Source organism: Petaurus breviceps, unplaced genomic scaffold, assembly GCF_028583685.1.
Source record: "Petaurus breviceps papuanus isolate PSGF00001 unplaced genomic scaffold, PetGlider_PUasm1.0 90925, whole genome shotgun sequence".
NCBI lineage: Eukaryota > Metazoa > Chordata > Mammalia > Diprotodontia > Petauridae > Petaurus > Petaurus breviceps.
The window spans coordinates 16,731,026-16,748,641 of NW_027187380.1; the positions used below are offsets into that span (position 1 = coordinate 16,731,026).

The window sequence follows — 17,616 nt, forward strand, 5'->3', positions numbered from 1 at the left end:
CCACATAACATATGCATGTATTACATATACATGTAATGCATATATGTCATACAATGTACATATATAATTATAAGGCAGCTTGGTGCCTTACATATTTATGTATAATATATACATATTATATATGTACCTATATAACATATACACATGCACATACTTAATTATAAGGCATCGTGGTGGCTTAATGGATAAAGTGTTGAACTTAGAGTGAGGAAGACCTGTCTCAGACACTTCTCTTGGTTTTCTCATCTGTAAAATAGGAATAATAATAGTACCTACCTTCCAGAGTAGCTGGGTGTCACAGTGGATAGAGCACTGAGTTTGGAATCAGGAAGATTCATCTTCTTGAGTTCAAATCTGACCTGAGACACTTACTAACTATGTAACCCTGGACAAATCTCTTAACTTCAGTTTACCTTAATCCATTGAAGAAGGAAATGGCAAACCACTCTAGTGTCTTTGCCAAGAAAACGCTATGGACAGTGTGGTTCATGGGGTCATGAAGAGTTGGACATGATTGAACAACAACTGAAAAACTAAATGGGACAGTAGATAGACAGCTGTGCCCGGAGTCAAGAAGACCTAAGTTCAAATCTGGCCTCAGATGCTTACTAGCTCTGTGATCCTGGGCAAATCACTTAACCTGTTGCTGCCTTAGTTTCTTGAACTGTAAAATGGAATAATAATTGTACCTCCCAGGGTTGTTGTGAAGATCAGATGAGATATTTCAAAAGTACTTAGCAAAGTGCCTGACACATAGTAGGTGTTTAACATCCAGGAATTAAAAATTAGTATCATACAGAGGACAATAGAAAGGCATATGATAAGTAAAAGTGGGCAACAACATAAAGCCAGAGAGTAAGTCTGAAGAACAGGATAAAAAGTCATCAAGGAAATATTTTAGGAAGAGAAAATGAACTGCTCACGTGGCAAGGGTGAAGGATGACAGGTGAGCATCTAGAATGTTGCCCTTTGCCTTTTCAATGTCAGGACACATTGAGGAATGCCTCTAGAATATTTGGGGAGTCTCTTAATGGATATTTCTAGGAGGATATAGATAGGAGTTACACAGGATGGGCAGTCATGAATGGGTTACATCCACTTTCTTGAAGAGAACTTCCAAATTGATGACATCACAGATCCATTTGAGTGGTCACTGTGTATATTGTACCTAAAACTTTGATTTCATAATTTGACTTTTTTTAGTCAATTTCATATTTACATGTAGTATTTTTACTTGCTATTTTTTATGATAATAGCATCTTTATTCCTCCCCCTTCCCTCCATAATCTGCCTAGTCATTCCCTAGCTATTGGACATTTAGGTTGTTTCTAGTTTTTCTTCTAGTGTGTATAATAGTTACAAATATATTTGTATAAGTAAAGTCAAGTCAACAAGCATTTCTTAAGTACCATAAGGGACCAGGCACAGGACTAAACAAGGGGATGCAAAGAAAGAAAGAAAGAAAAAAAAAGACCTTACCCTCAGAGAGTTTGCATTCTAGTAGAGAAGGCTTGCACTTAAGTGACCTTGTACAAACAAGATATATACAAGATTAAAGGAGATAATCAAAGAAGAAAGGTGTTAGCATTGAGGGGATCAAAAAAAGCTTCATTTAGGAGGTAAGATTTTTATTTAAGAACAAGTAGTTCTTTCTTTTTTCAATGTTTTCCTTGACATGAAATAATGAAGAGTGAAATGAGAAGAACCAAGAGCAATATTATTTGAAGAACAACTGTGAACGCTAAGTTATTCTGAGTATTATAAATACTTAAAACAACTACAAAGACCTATGAAGGAAGAGGCTGTCCACCTCCAGAGAAAGAACTGATAAATAGAAGTATGCACAGTATGGTTTGACATCTATATCTATATCTATCTGTGTCAAATGATGACCTTCTCTAGTGTGGGGTGGGGAGTGAGGGAGGAAGACAGTTTGGAACTGTCATAACATAACAAAAATTAGATTAAATTAAAAATTATTTCCTTTTGAGATATATCTTGGAAGTTTTTTTATGCACTGGTTTTTCTTGATGACAATGAAAATAAATCTTATTCAATAATTATGTATTAAATGCCTGTTATGTATAAGATATTTCATTCAGAAATGACAAGATAAATATCCTCACAGCTCAACAGGGGAAATGAGACATGTATATAAATCATTATAGTGCAGATTTTAATATATAAAGACACAGGAAAGTTACAAAAAACTGTAAGATATCCAGGGCTAGAGAGATTTCTTACCATTGGGAGGAGGGTTAGGGAGGCTTCATGGGAGAAGAGATACCTTCTCCCATGAGCCTTGAAGGAATTGTAGAATTTCACCAGAAGCATCTGGGCATTGGGGGTGACAAATATAAAGTGGTATAAGAGTTAGGGAAATGTCTAGTTGCCCCTTTTGATAGGAAAAAAATTATGGTGTAAAACAGGGTTGAACATGTGGGACAGAGTTAGATTTTGGAGGGCCTTGAACTCCAGGCTACTTAAGGAACAGTAATTTAAACACCTGGGAATTCCATCTCCCACGGTTCAGATGTTTAAAACTTGGTTCCGTGGAAATTAAATAGAGTCAGAAGACCTGGTTCTCAATTGCCAAGGCCACAGCCTTGTTACCACCTATGTGACCTTAGGCAAATCACTAAGGATTCTGGGCCTCAGTTTCCTCCAAATCAGGGGGTTAGATCAGACGACACAGACTAAATGATTACTAGCTAAATCTACAATTGACTATGATCCTTGGAAAAGAAACATCTGTGGAGAGGGGGAGAAAATCTGATTAAGGAAAAATGTGGAGTGAAGGGTTTGGGAGGGAAAGCTAAGGCGGAACATTGGGACTGGTCTTTCAAAGAAGATTCAAAGATGCTGCCCTATTTGATCCCAGAGAGGTCGAGGGTAGGGGGGACAAAACTACAACTCCCAGAAAACCGTGCAACCACCTTCTCTCCTCCTCCCCCACACACTGTATCCAATCTACTCCTCTCCGCCTATTTCCCGAGTCCTGCCTGCCAAGTGGTGTATATAAGTTTAGTATGGCTCAGCGTACATCAGAGTGAGCAGGCTGCTGGGGCGAGGAGCCTGCGACCAGACTGGTCTCCCGGCAGCTCAGGCTCGTGACTTGCAACTCAGCACTGTGGGTCTGTAACTCTTAACAGCTGCTGCCCGGAGTTTCTTCTGGGACCAAGGGGAGGAAGCTCCGCGATTGTCGGCCGCTTGCCCTCTCTCGGGCATTCTTGGTCGTGGAAAACAATGGGAACGGGAATGCCGAAGGGATTCGATTTTTCGTGCTGGTAAAGCCTGAAGCTCGAGCTTGCTCGGGTTAGGAGGTGACCCTGCCTTCTCCCTGCGGCTGTTTCCAGGCGGGTGATCAGTGGCGCCCCGGGGACATCGTCCTTGCCCCACCATAGGTCCCCGGAGCAATGCCCTCTGAGCCCTGCCGAACTCACGAAAGAAACTCGCGTTGCCGGTGGGACCTTCTGCCTCTCAGGCTCCCAAAAGAATGGATGGCATGGCTCCATCATCCCTGTGGGGATGGAGACCTGGAAAGGATCTGCGAGAGGGGTCCTCTCCCTCCCTGGATCCCACCTTTTTGGGGCATGGAGGGGACTCGTAAAGTTTGGATCCGAGATGGAATTGGGGCTTTTCCCTCCCCCCACTGCACCCTCATCATTCCCTAGGGCGGCTCTCCACTGTGGATTATTGGCACAATTCGACCAGACTAGGAGTACGTACCCGCCACCCTGTGGCTCCAGTGGATTTACTTTCCTTGCTGACCCTTGACCCCCTCCTGCCAGTTGGATCCCTAACCTGCAGGTAAGTTTCCTATGGAATTGGAGAGAGTGATTTTCTTTTAAAAAACTTTTGAGGCTGTTCAATAACTTTAAGCGGAGTTTGGAGTCTGGTTAGAATGATCTCCGTCTCACTGATATCTCCCTAGAAGTCATTCAGACTACCCCTACCTTCGTGCGGAACAAATCTCTCTTCCCCCTCTCTCCAAGGGGTTGGTCTGAAATGCAGTTTAGGTGACAAATAAAGTAGTTTGGGGAACAGGTCCTGCATGGATTGTATTGTATCCAAGGTCTCCTTTTCTACCTTCTCTCCACTGCTTTTTGCACAAGGAGGTGAACCTTAGGCAGTGACTAACCATGGACAGTCAGCCGTCCTTAGCTTAGTACTTCCTAGCAAGGAAGAAGCCTTTCCCTTTGCAGGCAATCACCTTCCTCACCCCCAGTCCCCTGCCCAGGATGCAGCCCCGATGCGTCCCTACTGCGCCCCGGTCTTTCCTTTTTGTTGTTCCCCTAATTGCCACCTTCTCCGGTCCGTTACTTCTCCAGTACTGTATTCGTGGGCAAACAGCGCCAACCCACTGCTGAGACTCCCAACTCTTGGCTCACTGGATGGACGTTCTATGTGGTCTCATTTCACTCCTCTCCCATACCTGGCTGTCCAGTTATTCTTGAGTTTTGCTGTGGGTTTTGGGGTGTTGCTACTGCTGTCGGGGGCAAGGAGAAGTGGGGAGTAAGGTGGCTTGCTGAGAGAGCCTGTAGATCCTGAGAAAGGAAGAGAACTGATTTGGTGTGTTTGGGGATGTATCTGGAGCTTTAAATTTGTGCCTCTTACCTCTTACTTAATTTTTTTTTTCAATTACCAAATATTTTTTTTCTCCATCTCCCCTCCGCCGCAATAACTTACCTGTTCAAAATACCTATGTGGAAAAGATCAGGTGCTTTTTCAGATTCTATGAAGTTCTCTGTTTTCCCTTTACTGAAGTGACTACTCTGAAAGCTAGGCGACTTAACAAAGAAAATAAATGCATTTATAAAGTGGACTGGATTGGTGGGGATTCTGTGCCCTTCCCTCTCCCCCTCCCTCACCTCTGGGGGAGGGGTGGCAAAGGGAGGATTGTCAGAGAAATTCTCTCTTGACTTACAGGAATGGAGTTTGGGTGAAGAAGATCTAGTTCCTTTAAAGTCTAGGATCCAAGCTGTGTTTGAGGTAGAAGATTTTGAGGGATAGATCGCATGTGTATCTGTAACTTCCTCGTTTCCAACATTTGTTATCAAAAAAGAAAGCGGGTATGCTATTTTGGGGGGGGGACTCTTCCCTGAGATACCGATGGGCCAATCTTTCTGAACCTCCCTGAGTTACTATTTTAACATCAAGATATTTAGGCATAGCCTTCTCTGGGGAAGGATCTTCTACAGACACACAGATATTCCACTGCTAGGGTTAAATGTTACCTTTTCTAGGTAATAAGTTTGCATTGTTACAAATAATTTTTGGAGAGAATATCCCAAAGGAGTCATCTTAAGGATGGGAATTTTAGGGTTCCTAGATTGGGGGGGGCTGATTTTGTGTGTATGTATGATATTATGTAGATATTTATCTACCCTTGGGTATTATTAAATACCTAGTGGGCTGAATGCAGCATTATCTTCTAATCTTGCCTGGTTTTGCCTTCTCTTCTAGTCAAAGAATAGGGTGCCCTATGAAAAAATGTAAAAATCATAATAGTAGCAGTAGTGATAATAACAAATAGCAGATATATAGAATTTTCAGGTTTGCAAAATGATTTATGAATGTTTGATTTGATCCTAACAACAACCCTTGAAGATAGGTGCTATTATTCTCCCCTTTTTACACGTGAAGACACTGAAACAGGCCGTGGTTAAGTGACTTGCCCAGGGTCACACAGCTAGCTTGTAGTAGAGAGGGTATTATCCTGGGAATCCTAAGGAAACTTCTATTCAAGGTCAGGGTAAGTCACTTTCTCCCTCTGGGCTTGTTTCCCTATCGACAAAATAGACTAGTAGATCTATCCAGTGGTGAAGTTTGGTCATCCTGTGAGTCATTTTGGCACACTGGTTTTCCTATTTGAATTTGGGTTTCTGGGGTGATTTTGCAATTGATTTGATCATACTGCTCTGTGGGTTTTGCTAAGAGAAATCAGGAGTGTTTTCTGAGTCCCTGCATTCTAAATTGCTTGTACCTTCCAAGGGACATATAAACAAAGCTTAATAGGTACTTCTGGGGCCTTGACAATGAATTATTGTGAAGATTTGACGAAAGGCGAAATAAATGCATCTGTATTTTCCTTTGAAAGTTTTGAATTTCAGTTAAAATCAAGTTATTGCTCAGCCAATCTGTTCTGATAAATCCATTATGGAGCTGATGGATTACATCTGAAGTTAATGGTTGAGTAAGCAAACCTGCCTTCCTCATCCACTTGTATGTGTAGCATTGAACAGGTGACTCATGCAAGAATGAGTAGCAGGTGGACCAGGAGTGCTAACTCTGCAAAACCCTAAAATACCTCATTTCCTTGTCATGTGATTTCTTGACTCTTTGTAGATTTATTTAAAGGAACATATCTTTTCCCTGATGTGGGTTTGGGAACTCCCCTCCCCCCACTGCCACATTTTCCCTTCCTTCCTTGGTGGAGTGTGTAAGGGTGAAAGGTTAGAGTATGTTTCTAGGGTGAACTAGGGTGAAGAGAGCAAGTTCTGATGGGATTCAGTGAGTTCTGAGTGACTAAGGACAGGGCTTGAGAGTGTCTTTGCATAAGACTACTCTTGTGTGAATTTGGGGGAAAACCATGAATGAGGCCCTTCTCTCAGCCCCCTACAACAAAAAGACCACATTCGTCTAGACCTCCAACCAATAACACACAAGAAAATTAGGGCTGTCTGCTCTTCAAGTACAACTGTGTCTCTCAGGAGTCCATTGTGGTTGCTTGTGTGCTGTTTGTTTGGGATAAGGAAGTTTTGAGGTTACTTAAATTTCAACAAAAGATGCTTTTGTTGCCCAGACATTGTTGCCCTTTAGCCACCAGGCTATAGTCTCCCAGACATAATTCCCCCCCCCCCCCATCCCAACATCCTGTTAATTTATGACAATCCAGATTCTTCACCCCTCCACCCCCTACTCCAACTTTCCACAGCAGCAATACTTACAAAATGAAAGATTCATTCTCTGTCTTGCTTGCTTTCCCCCCTCTGGCTGTGATGTTTTCTATAACCAGCCAAGCACAGATGAAAGCATAACAGGAAATGGGGGGGAGGGGAGTGAAGGAGGAGGGAGGCTAAAGATGTTGTGACTAACAGCTTTGGTCCTTAAAGACAGTCAATATTTTGTCTTTTCCTCTTTCCACCTTCATTTGCCTTACTTTTATAGTCTTCAGTATACTTTTTTTGGGGGGGGAGGGGGGAACTTTTCCATGCTCCAGAGACTACAGTGGCTCTGAAGTAAATACCTGAGTCAAATTTAAAACTCCTGTTTAAGGCCCCATACCAGTTAGATTGACCTCCTGGCTAGGAGCAACTTCCAGATATGTATTTTCAGGTCTAGCACACTAGCCTTCTATCTATACCTCACATAGTGACTGACTACTACAAAGTAGTCCAATATATCTAACCACATTCCTGCCCTCTTTGACTGCAGTTCATCTCTTCCAGGAAGCCTTCCTAGGCTAACCCTTATCTGGCCTGTGGAACTTAAGCATTATTCACAAGTCATCTTTAATGACTACTGACTGGTACACTTTTTTAGGCTGGAAAGGACCATGGAACTGTTTAATCCCATTAACCCCTTTTTGTTACAGATGGGGAAACTGAGATGTCCCAAAGTCAGGAAAGGGCTTGCCTGAGGTCACATAGCTAATTAGTGGGGATCATTTTTCATCACTGCTTTTCTTCCCTTTTAGACTCCTAAATCACATGAGGACTGGAATCCCTTGTCTTAATTTTTGTATATATTCCATTTAACATTTATTAACCACCTATTATGTGCAAGGCACTGAGCTGTGCTAGATGACAGGAAAGAATTTCCACATCCTCTCAGCTACTAGATACTCACTCCTAAAAGATACATTGTATTTATTTTGTATACACTTAGTTGTATACAACCCTGATAGAATATAAGTTCCTTGAGGGCAGGTTCTGTTTAATTTTTGTTTCTGTATCTCCAGTGCCTAGAACAGTCCTTTACACTTAATAATTATTTGTTGATTGATTTTTGTTGTTAAGTTGCCTCCAACTCTTCATGATCCCATGGACCATACTGACTATGTAGTTTTCTTGGTAAAGATACTGGAGTGGTTTGCCATTCCTTCTCTAGTCAATTAAGGCAAACAGAGGTTTAGTGACTTGCCTAGGGTCACACAGCTAGTAAGCATCTGAGTTTGGATTTGAATCATTTTGGCTATTTGTCTCACAATGGAGAAGGCTGGTCTACCAACCACCCTGTAAGTGAGTATTGGATCTGAGGTGTTGATAACTTTGATGTCTCTGTGACACTAAATTAAATGCTTTCTTTCCAAAGATAGTACTTAAGCAAGAGGAAAGAAGTGACTGGAACTGGCATTCAGTGTGAGCAGTTATATTTTTCTTTGCTGAATACCCTAAATTGCTGACATAATGTTCAAAATAAGGATAATTCTACCTTACATCCTATAATTGTTCCCAAAGTTGTAGGTAAAATCAATTTTTGCAAATCAAATTTTATTTTAAATAGATAGTAGAGGGTTGTTATTTAGAGGCAGGCTGAGCTGGGTCCTCTTTTTGAAATGGAAAAATCCTTTTGGAATATGAATAAACATCCTTTTATTTATCTATAGGTCTGGTATTTCATCAGTGTAGGGTTTTGTTAAAGTAGAAGCACACTTGTACTTGCTTCTATCACAGAAGTGGTTGAATGTTAGTGAAGAAGAAGGGATTGCCCTGTTGGGTGATTCAGGAATAAATCAGACTGCGAACCTTCTTATCAATTTATGAAAGACCCAGTGACCCATGGTGACTTTAAGAGGCTTTTCATTAGGTCTAATTCTACTCATTCTTTCCAAATCCTTCCCAGACCCCCTCCCCCTGAAATGTGAGAGTGGGAAGCTTATTTCATGCTTCATCCCACCAATATAGGCAGGATGGCCTTTCTTCCTCCAGGAAGCAAGCCTGAGGGAGACCTGTGGTAGATGGCATGTAGCAAGGCCAAGTTTCCCTTGCCAAGCTATACAGTGGGGGATGCCAGTGCATTGTTTTGAATGGCCAGCTGCAGATCATTCTTGACTAATCCACTGGATTGAGCTCAGTTATGTCTACAGTCTTCTGAAGCCCATGTTCTCTGTAATTCTTTGGAATTTCAACTTGACTGAGGCTTGAGTTGTCTGCTCCTGAGTCACAAATAAATGAGCTAACTAAGGAAATTAAGCAAATGAATTTTTTGGAGACAGGTCTTCTGCTAAGCCTGAGACAGAGAAAGGGCTTAGGGGTCTAAGACTTTGATGTGTGTGTATGTCTGTATTTGAGGTGGAGATGGTAAGTAATGGCTTTTGCTCTTTGTTTCTATGACTGTATTTTACTTCTGAATGTTCTTCTAAAAGGTCTTAGAGTGCTGAAAGAAATTAGATTTAAATAATTATCTTACACCATATAACACAATGAACTTAAAATAGATGTGTCATTTAAATGTTGAAGATTATACCATAAGAAAATTAGAAGAGAACTCAATTAGATAGGTACCTTTCACAGGTATGGCTAAGGGACAAATCATTAACCAAACAAGAGACAGAGACCAATAAACTACATGAAATTGAAAAACTTTTGCATGAACAAAACAATACAACTACGATAAGAAAAGAATTGGCTAGTTGAGGAAAGAAATCTTTTCACCAAAATCTTTGATGAGGTTCTTATTTCCAAGATATAGGGAACCAACACAAATATATAACACCAAAAGCCATTCCCCAATAGATAAGTTTTTAAAGGATATGAACAGTTAACAAAAGAAATGTCAACTATTAACAATCATAAGAAAGATTGCTTCCCCCAAAAATAATAATAAGGGAAATTTCATTTAATCAAAATTCAATTATTAAGGGAGTGCTACAGGTCAGTCTCTGTGCTAGGCAGTGGGGCTACAAAGACAAAATATTAAATAATCCCTTCTCTCAAGGGGCTAACATTCTTTGATGGGAAGATGACATATATAATTATAGAATAAGTACAAAACAAATACAAAATTTCTAAATGCAAGGTAGTCATGGAGGATACTAGTTGGAGGGACCAGAAAAGGCTCCATATAGAAAATGGTGCTGCAGTTGTGTTTTGAAGGAAGTGAGGAATTTTTTTGAAGTGGAGGTGAGAAGGAAGTCCATTCTTGGCATTGGGAATTGTTGTACAAAGGCATAGAGATAGGAGATGGAGCAAGTGCCCTGTTTGGAAAATAAAGAGAAGGCCAGCAAATCAAAACAGCTGTGAGGTTTTACTTCACAACCCCAAACTGGCAAAGATGATGCAATCTAGGACTAGTCCATTTTGGAAGAGTTGTAGAAAGAGAGACATACATACGGTTGGTGGAGCTGTGATTTGGTCCAACTGTTCTGGAAATTTATTTAGAATTACACTAATAAAGTGACTAAAATGTTCACCTATTGCTCATAAATCACCAGGAATTTATTACATAGTTAATATGTGCCAGGATCTTTTCAAAAGGCTAGATTTAAATAAAAGAAGAAGCAAAAACAGATCCTACCCTCAAGGAGCTTGCATTCTAAAAGAAACAACATGTACATATATATATATATATATATATATATATATATATATATATATTGATATGTGCACACTGATATAAGGTAACCTTAGAGGTGAAGGCACTTGTAGGTAGGAGGACTGGGAAAAATCTCCTTCTAGAGATAGTATAGTGTCCCACTGCCCCCATGAATCCTTTGGTGCCCTATCTCTAGGTTGACTCCTTGCCTGCCTCAATGAATCCTTCAGGACCCTATCTCTGGGTTAACACCTTAAGAGCCTTGGTTCCCAGACATCGGTCTTGTCAAACATGACACTGATGGGTGGCAGACTGGGCACTTCTCCATCAGTCCTTGACCACTAGCCAAATTAATGATGTTTCAAGCCTAAAACCACACATCCAGGTAGCCCCCCCTTAGGCTTTTTCTGTGAATCATGGGCAATACACCTTTGCAGTTACATTAAAAATGCATATTCCTTTAAACACTGGCCCCATCTTAACTCCTCCCTAATCCCACCTAGTTAGCATAATTGGCATGGGTTCTACTATGGATTACCCTATAAAAATCTTAATTCTACCCCTTTGAGTTTGCAGGTCCTCTAAAGGACTTTTGCCCACTGTACAGCCTAAGGACCCTTGCCTGCTGTAAAGCGTAAAATAAACTTTTACAACTCTGACTCCCAAGTTAGCCTGGGCTGAATTCTTTCCAGACTGAATCACAGGTTTTCTGGTCTTAAGATAAGATCAGAGTTCCTGCTGAACCTATTATGAGCCATCCCTCATCAGAGCAAGTCTTCCTGACCTGGAAGCCTGACCACCTCCGTGAAGGTAAGTTGACTGGGTAAGGGCAGAGATCAGTGGGGGAGGGGACAGGGAAGAAGAGGGTCATGCAAGACAGAGAATTTACCCTAGGCTGAAATTCCTACTCGGGGATTCTTTTGGGGGCTGGTGGAGCTGACTTGGCAGTCTGTTCACTTCCCTGAAGTTGGGGGATGGGAAGCCAGGCACAGAAATCACATGGTATCAAATGAACTGATGCAAAGTGAAGTAAGCAGAACCAGGAAAACAATATACACAGTGATCACAACCATGTAAATAGAAAACAGCAAGAACAAAACTCTAGAAAGGGAATGCTGTGAAATGAGAATGACCAAGTTTGACCTTGAAAGAGGGATATGAGAAAGCCTTTCCATTCATTCTTTGGAGGTGGGATGGGGATGACTATACTGGTGGAATACTCCATGTAAGGTAAGACTTTTCTGATACGCTGATTAGTTTTTGTTGAACTACATATATATTTTCCTTGTTTATTATATATTATTTTACCTTATCTTATTATTAATTAATTATTATGAATTATATTATTATATATTTCCCCCCTTGGTATAAGATGGCTCTGGGAGGGGAACTGATAGAACATATTGGAAAATAAAGGTGATATAAAGATAAAAGATTGTTAGTGAAATGCCCATGGCCTTATATAATAAGCCCCTGTATGTAACAAGTTTAGAAATTACTGAATTCTTCCTGAACTCGTACATGCTTAGCCAGGAGCTCCTCTCTTGTGAGAAACAGACCTGGCCATACTTCCTGGTAAGATGTCAGAATGATCCTGGACATCTGGGTCTCACAATAAATCAGGGCAAGGTCTATACAACTGTCCAGACCAAGGCCTGGCTACAACGGATGTGCTTATCTACCATTGTCAGACTAACTTTATTTCCCACAAGACTAACTTTGTTTCCCACACCTATTTTTGGTGGTTTTTGACTTTAAATATTCCCCCTTTCCCTATGGTCGGGGAAGCTCTCCTAAGGTTCCTTGGGAGACTGTCGCTGGCCAGCTTAATAAACTGATGCTCATTGACTGGGCTTGGATTCTTTATCTCTACATGTCTGTTACACTGGTCATTACAGTTAGTAAAGATTTATATTCAGGAAGGATCTCAAACCCCTGTCCCCCAAAATGTCTGAGAGAAGAATTATTCCTGTTTGGTCTGGCTTTTCAGTATGGAATTAAAGATGGCTGAGCCCTAAGAGATAAAAAGTGTGGGGGGGGCGTTTTCCTTTTTTAATCTCTGAGAAACCAAGGGAGTTTGACTTAAAAAGTAGACTTGGAGTAAGATGAAAAGGAGCAGATATTGATGTGAATGGCACTTGATTCCTAAACTGCTATTTCAACTTTAACTCAAATTAAAAATATTATTACTATGTATGGGTAAAAGTTAACATTACTTTTAATTGAAATATAATTTTACTACTGTGTTTTCCTGATAATAAGACCTATCCCGAAAATAAGCCCTCCCCTTACTGTGTAAGATTCCTCTAAAATAAGCCCTCCCCAGAAAATAAGCCCTATTGAGATTGCTACTGTAGTGAAGGTGATCCCCTGCGCTACACGCTACATTACGGTACCCTCTGTATTCACCGTCCCCCCTCCCCCCGAAACGCAGGCCGCGCTCCGAGCTGCATCCAATCAGAGCTGCAGCAGTGAGCTCGTCATCCTGTTCTTCATTGAATTCATTATTGAATAAAGGTACATTTTTTTGTTCACATTTACCTGTTTATTAAAATTGCTGTCAGTGTTCATTAAAATAAGCCCTCCCCTGAAAATAAGCCCTCTGGTGTTTTTCTGTCCAAAAAAAATAATAAGACAGTGTCTTATTATTGGGGAAACACAGGTATTAATATATATTTTTCAAAATATACATACAATAACATTTAAATCCCCTTATCCATTTAGATGGTGATTCTTATTTAGTTGAGACACCAGAAGGTGAATTTGACTTGCCAGGGGCATGTACCTGCATACAAACAAACCTGATCTCCTGATTCCTGAGCTAGTGTTCTTTGTAGAAATCTCCTTTAAATTTTTGGGCATTTAAATATCATCATATTTGAAGAGCTCTATGGTGTTGGCTATTTAGTATCATTGTTGAAAGGAACTTCAGTGACTATCTTCAACCATTTCATCTTAAAGATGAAGAAACAGAAGTTAAGTGATGCAAAGTGAAGTTAAGTGACTTGTCTTAAGGTCACACAGGGTAGCTAGGTGATGCAGTGGCTAGAATGCCCACCCTGGAGTCAGGAATACCTAAATTCAAATTAGGCTCCAGACACTTACTAGCTATGTGACCCTGGGCAAGTCATTTAACACTGTCTCAGGTTCTACATCTGAAAAAATGAGCTGGAGAAGAAAATGGCAAACTTCTCTAGTGTCTTTGCCAAGAAAACACCAAATTGAGTCATGAAAGATTAGATGTGGCTAATCTACAGAACAACTGCACAAACCACTATGGTCACTCAGATGGGATCTCTGTGGTCCTTGCTTTCAGTCTACCAATTTATTTGTGATGCAAAGTCATGTTTTTATGTATAAGATTTGCTACAACTGGGGGGTACCCTGGGGATATATCTGCTTTCTTTTCTCCCTTAACAAGTCATCATGTTCAAAGTGATTGTTAATAAATGCACTTTGCCATTGGTAAAGGTGACAAGTCAGACTGAAGGACTTCTGGCACCTTAGAAAGATAGACTCCTTTGGAAGAGAGAGTAATTCCTCAGGACTGCATTTTAAAGATAAATCACTTGGCCAAAACCTGTAGCCCTAAATACCATGTATCAATGTAAACCTGATTGAAAACTTCTTGGTTTATGATCTGACATTCTCCTGAGCACTATTCCTTTTGGATGAAAAGTTTTTAAAGTGGGATTAGGCTTTTGTAGTAATTCCCATTATTAGCCCCAGGGGACAGATTGACTTTATCCCAGGCAGCCTTTGTAGCTTCATTTACTTTTTAAATTTTCTCTACCTTCCTGCAGTTTCTCTTTTCTTCCACCAATCTCCTCTCTGGGGCCACTGTGGGGGCCTGGGAGCTAGCTAGGAGTTAGTTTGAGCAAAGTTTGTATATTTTAAACTTCTCCTTTCCTGCCTTTGGGAGTGGCTGGCTCATTCAGGATTCTGGACAAATAAGCAGCAACATATCCTTACATTTTTTTCTTTTTCACAGGTCCCCCCCCCCCCCCCCCAGTTAACCTTGCCAGTTAGCTAAATTCTCTGAGCCTTCCAGCATGACAATGTTGGTGGGGACCTACTATCACATTAGATTTCTTTTCCCCTCCCCTCATTTTCACTGCTTCCTACTTTTCCTACATCTCATGCTAAGGAATAGCCAGAGTTGAGGGGCTGCTTTCTCTTAAGTATACAATAATTGTCAAGTTAGCATGGGAAAATCCAGTGTTTGGATTTTTAATTGAGTTTCCAAACAAAAGTGAAATTGAAGCTAACCAGAAGACTTAAAGTCTTTTCTTTCTCTAAATTTTGACAACTGGGCATGTGGGCCTTTTCTGGAATTTATTTCCTTCCCCTTTCCTTTGCAAATATATTTCCACTGCTCTGTGTTCTTTGGGCCTTTTGGGTTTTGGGGTGTGTTTCCTTTCCTTGGGATTGGACTTAGTTCGTTCTGTCATTTCCAGAGCTGGCCTCCTTGCACTTGCCCAAACATCCGCTTAGCATGCATCTTTCATATATGGTTTTCCCAAGGGCTATTTTGGTGAGAGGTAAAACTATCATTTTTGGTGGCTTGACTGTACTCTGGAACTTTGAAGTTTATGAATTTGGCAATAGTGAATGTGACTCCTGGGCCCTGTAGAACAGGACTTCTCAGCCTGTGTATTGGGACCCATCTTCACTCTTCTTCAATCCTTGCAAGAGGTTAGAGACAATTCTGTTAAGTAACTAAAGTGTGATATAGAGATGATTTAGAGTAGGGTTATTAATCTCCTTTGTGTTAGGGATCCTTTTGGCAGGCTGGTGAAGACTAATACCACTGCAACTTTTGCCTACAGAATTATAGGAAATACTACATTTCAGTTAGTGACTAGTGAAAATATTTTCCCTTCCAAATTCATGGACCCTCCACCAGGCTTACTGGATCCCAAGTAAAGAACTCTTGTTTTAGGTGTATAATTGAGACTGGAATGCAGCATCTTGTGTCTAGGATTAGGGAATCTGCGATCCTAGCCTTTGGGTTTCTAAATCTAGCCTTCTCATGGGTCTTCTGCAGTGGGTCCAATTTATTTACATTGAATATTATTCTTTTCTGACATAACCAAACAATTAATAAACCTTTGTTAAGGACATACTATGTTCTAGACACTGTGATAAATAAGATAGTAAATCAAGAACTGGAAGTGACTTCAGAGGACATCTAATTTTAAGTCTCTCTTTTCACAGATGATGAGACTGAAGTGAAGTGAAGTGATTCACCTGAGGTCACATAAGTAGTTCTGGTATTAGAACAAAGGTCTCCCTGTTTCCAAATCCAGTACCCTTCCCACTGCTGCATGGGAGTCAGCTTAATTTTTGGAATGTCAGTCTCCCTCCTGAGATGTTCAAAGATAAGGAAACTATCTTAGTGTAATTATTGATCAAATAAGTCAGCCATGGAATAGAGCTCATTGCAAGAGTGCAATGCAATTAAACCAGTGATTCTTAACTTTTTTTTTTTGGTCATAATAAACCTCATTGTACAATCTGATGAAGTCTTTACACCTCTTTTCAGAATAATATTTTAAAACTTGTGACGTAAAAATACAGGATTACAAAGGAGACCAAATATAATGAAATAGCCATAAAAACATACATGCACACAAATTCATGGACCCCAGCTCAAGGATACCTGAATTAAATAATCCATTTATTAAAAATCTACTATATACAAGAATGGGGCAGCTGGAAGAGGGTTGGACCTGAAGTGAGGAAGACTCATCTTGAGTGCAAATGTGGTCTCAGACACTTGCTAGCTGTGTGAGCCTGGGCAAGTCACTTAACCCTGTTTGCCTCAGTTTCCTCATCTGTAAAATTATCTGGAGAAGGAAATCGCAAATCACCCTAGCATCTTTGCCAAGAAAACCCCAAATAGGGTCATGAAGAGTTGGATATGAATGAAATGACCGAACATAGGCAGGAAAGTAGTTATCCTAAGGATACCTACTGAAAATATGCTGAGTCTAAGACGGAAGAAAAAAAAAAGAAATGACATCTGCTCTCAAGAAGTTTACATTCCACAGGGAAATCCAACATATACTTAGGTAAGTACAAGATAATAGTAAGTAAGGGTGGGAGAGGTTAGCAAAGACTTCATGGAGGATGTGGTACGCAACTGAGTCTTGGAAGGAGAAAAGGACTCTGGGAGAAAGAGATGAACATTAGAACAGACAGTAGTCCAACTCTGCAGGAACTTCAAATGGAAGTAATGAGAAAAAGTTGTAAAGTCTTGGAATAATATAGTTGGGTTTGTATTTTATCATCAAAGTAATAGGGAGCTGCTGAAAGCTTTTGATCAGTGGAGTTACATGGTCAGAGCTATGCCTTGGGGAAGTTTTTTTTCCTTGTGGATTTTGTGGGTGATGAGTTAGAGAGGGAAAACACTAGAAGAAAGGAGACTTAATCTTAAGGCTATGACATTGGTTTAGACTTCAGGTGATGGGGCCTTGGAATTAGGGTAGAAAGGGGGAAAGACAGATGTGAGAGCTGTTATGGAAGTAGATAAAGCCTGGCAACTAATTGAATAAAGAAAGTGAGGAGGAGGAGTGTCTTAGATAACTCTCAGGTTCCAAACCTGGACATCTGAGAGGATGGTAATGGCTTTTGTAGAAACTAGCCAAGTTTGGAGGACAGGAAGTCTTAGAGGGAAAGATGATGAGTTTCATTTTGGGATTTCCCTTGGCACTTGCCCTGTGAATGTAAGAGCTGAAGCAATTCACTATTATAGTACAGGCGTGTTTGTCCTCCCACAGTCTCATTAACAATTTCCCTTTTCTTCTTTTCTCATCTTTATCAGTCTGATGTGTGGAACCCCAGAGTTGTTTTCATTGGCATTTTTTTATTACTAGTGATTTGCAACATTTGTTCACATAGACCTGGATAGCTTGCATTTCTTAAATAATTGGATTTTTTTGGAGGAGGGGAACCTCAACAACTCTGAGTAACATCCCAGTGAAATGTGTTACGAGCTCTGTTTCATGCACAAAGATGTTTTCCAGTCTCTATAATTGAAAGTCTAGGAAACAGGGGCCTCTCTGTGTCTTTAGA

At 40.5% G+C, this 17,616-nt stretch overlaps 1 long non-coding RNA gene across 1 annotated transcript in view; it reads left to right on the forward strand.

Annotated features, from left to right (window-relative positions):
• Positions 1–2,993: 2,993 nt before the first annotated feature.
• The window catches only part of LOC138152577 (uncharacterized), a 271,906-nt gene continuing 257,283 nt past the window's right edge, over positions 2,994–17,616 (forward strand). Inside the window, exon 1 of the long non-coding RNA XR_011166129.1 lies at positions 2,994–3,810. This is a non-coding gene — a long non-coding RNA (uncharacterized lncRNA). The remainder of the gene's footprint in view (positions 3,811–17,616) is intronic.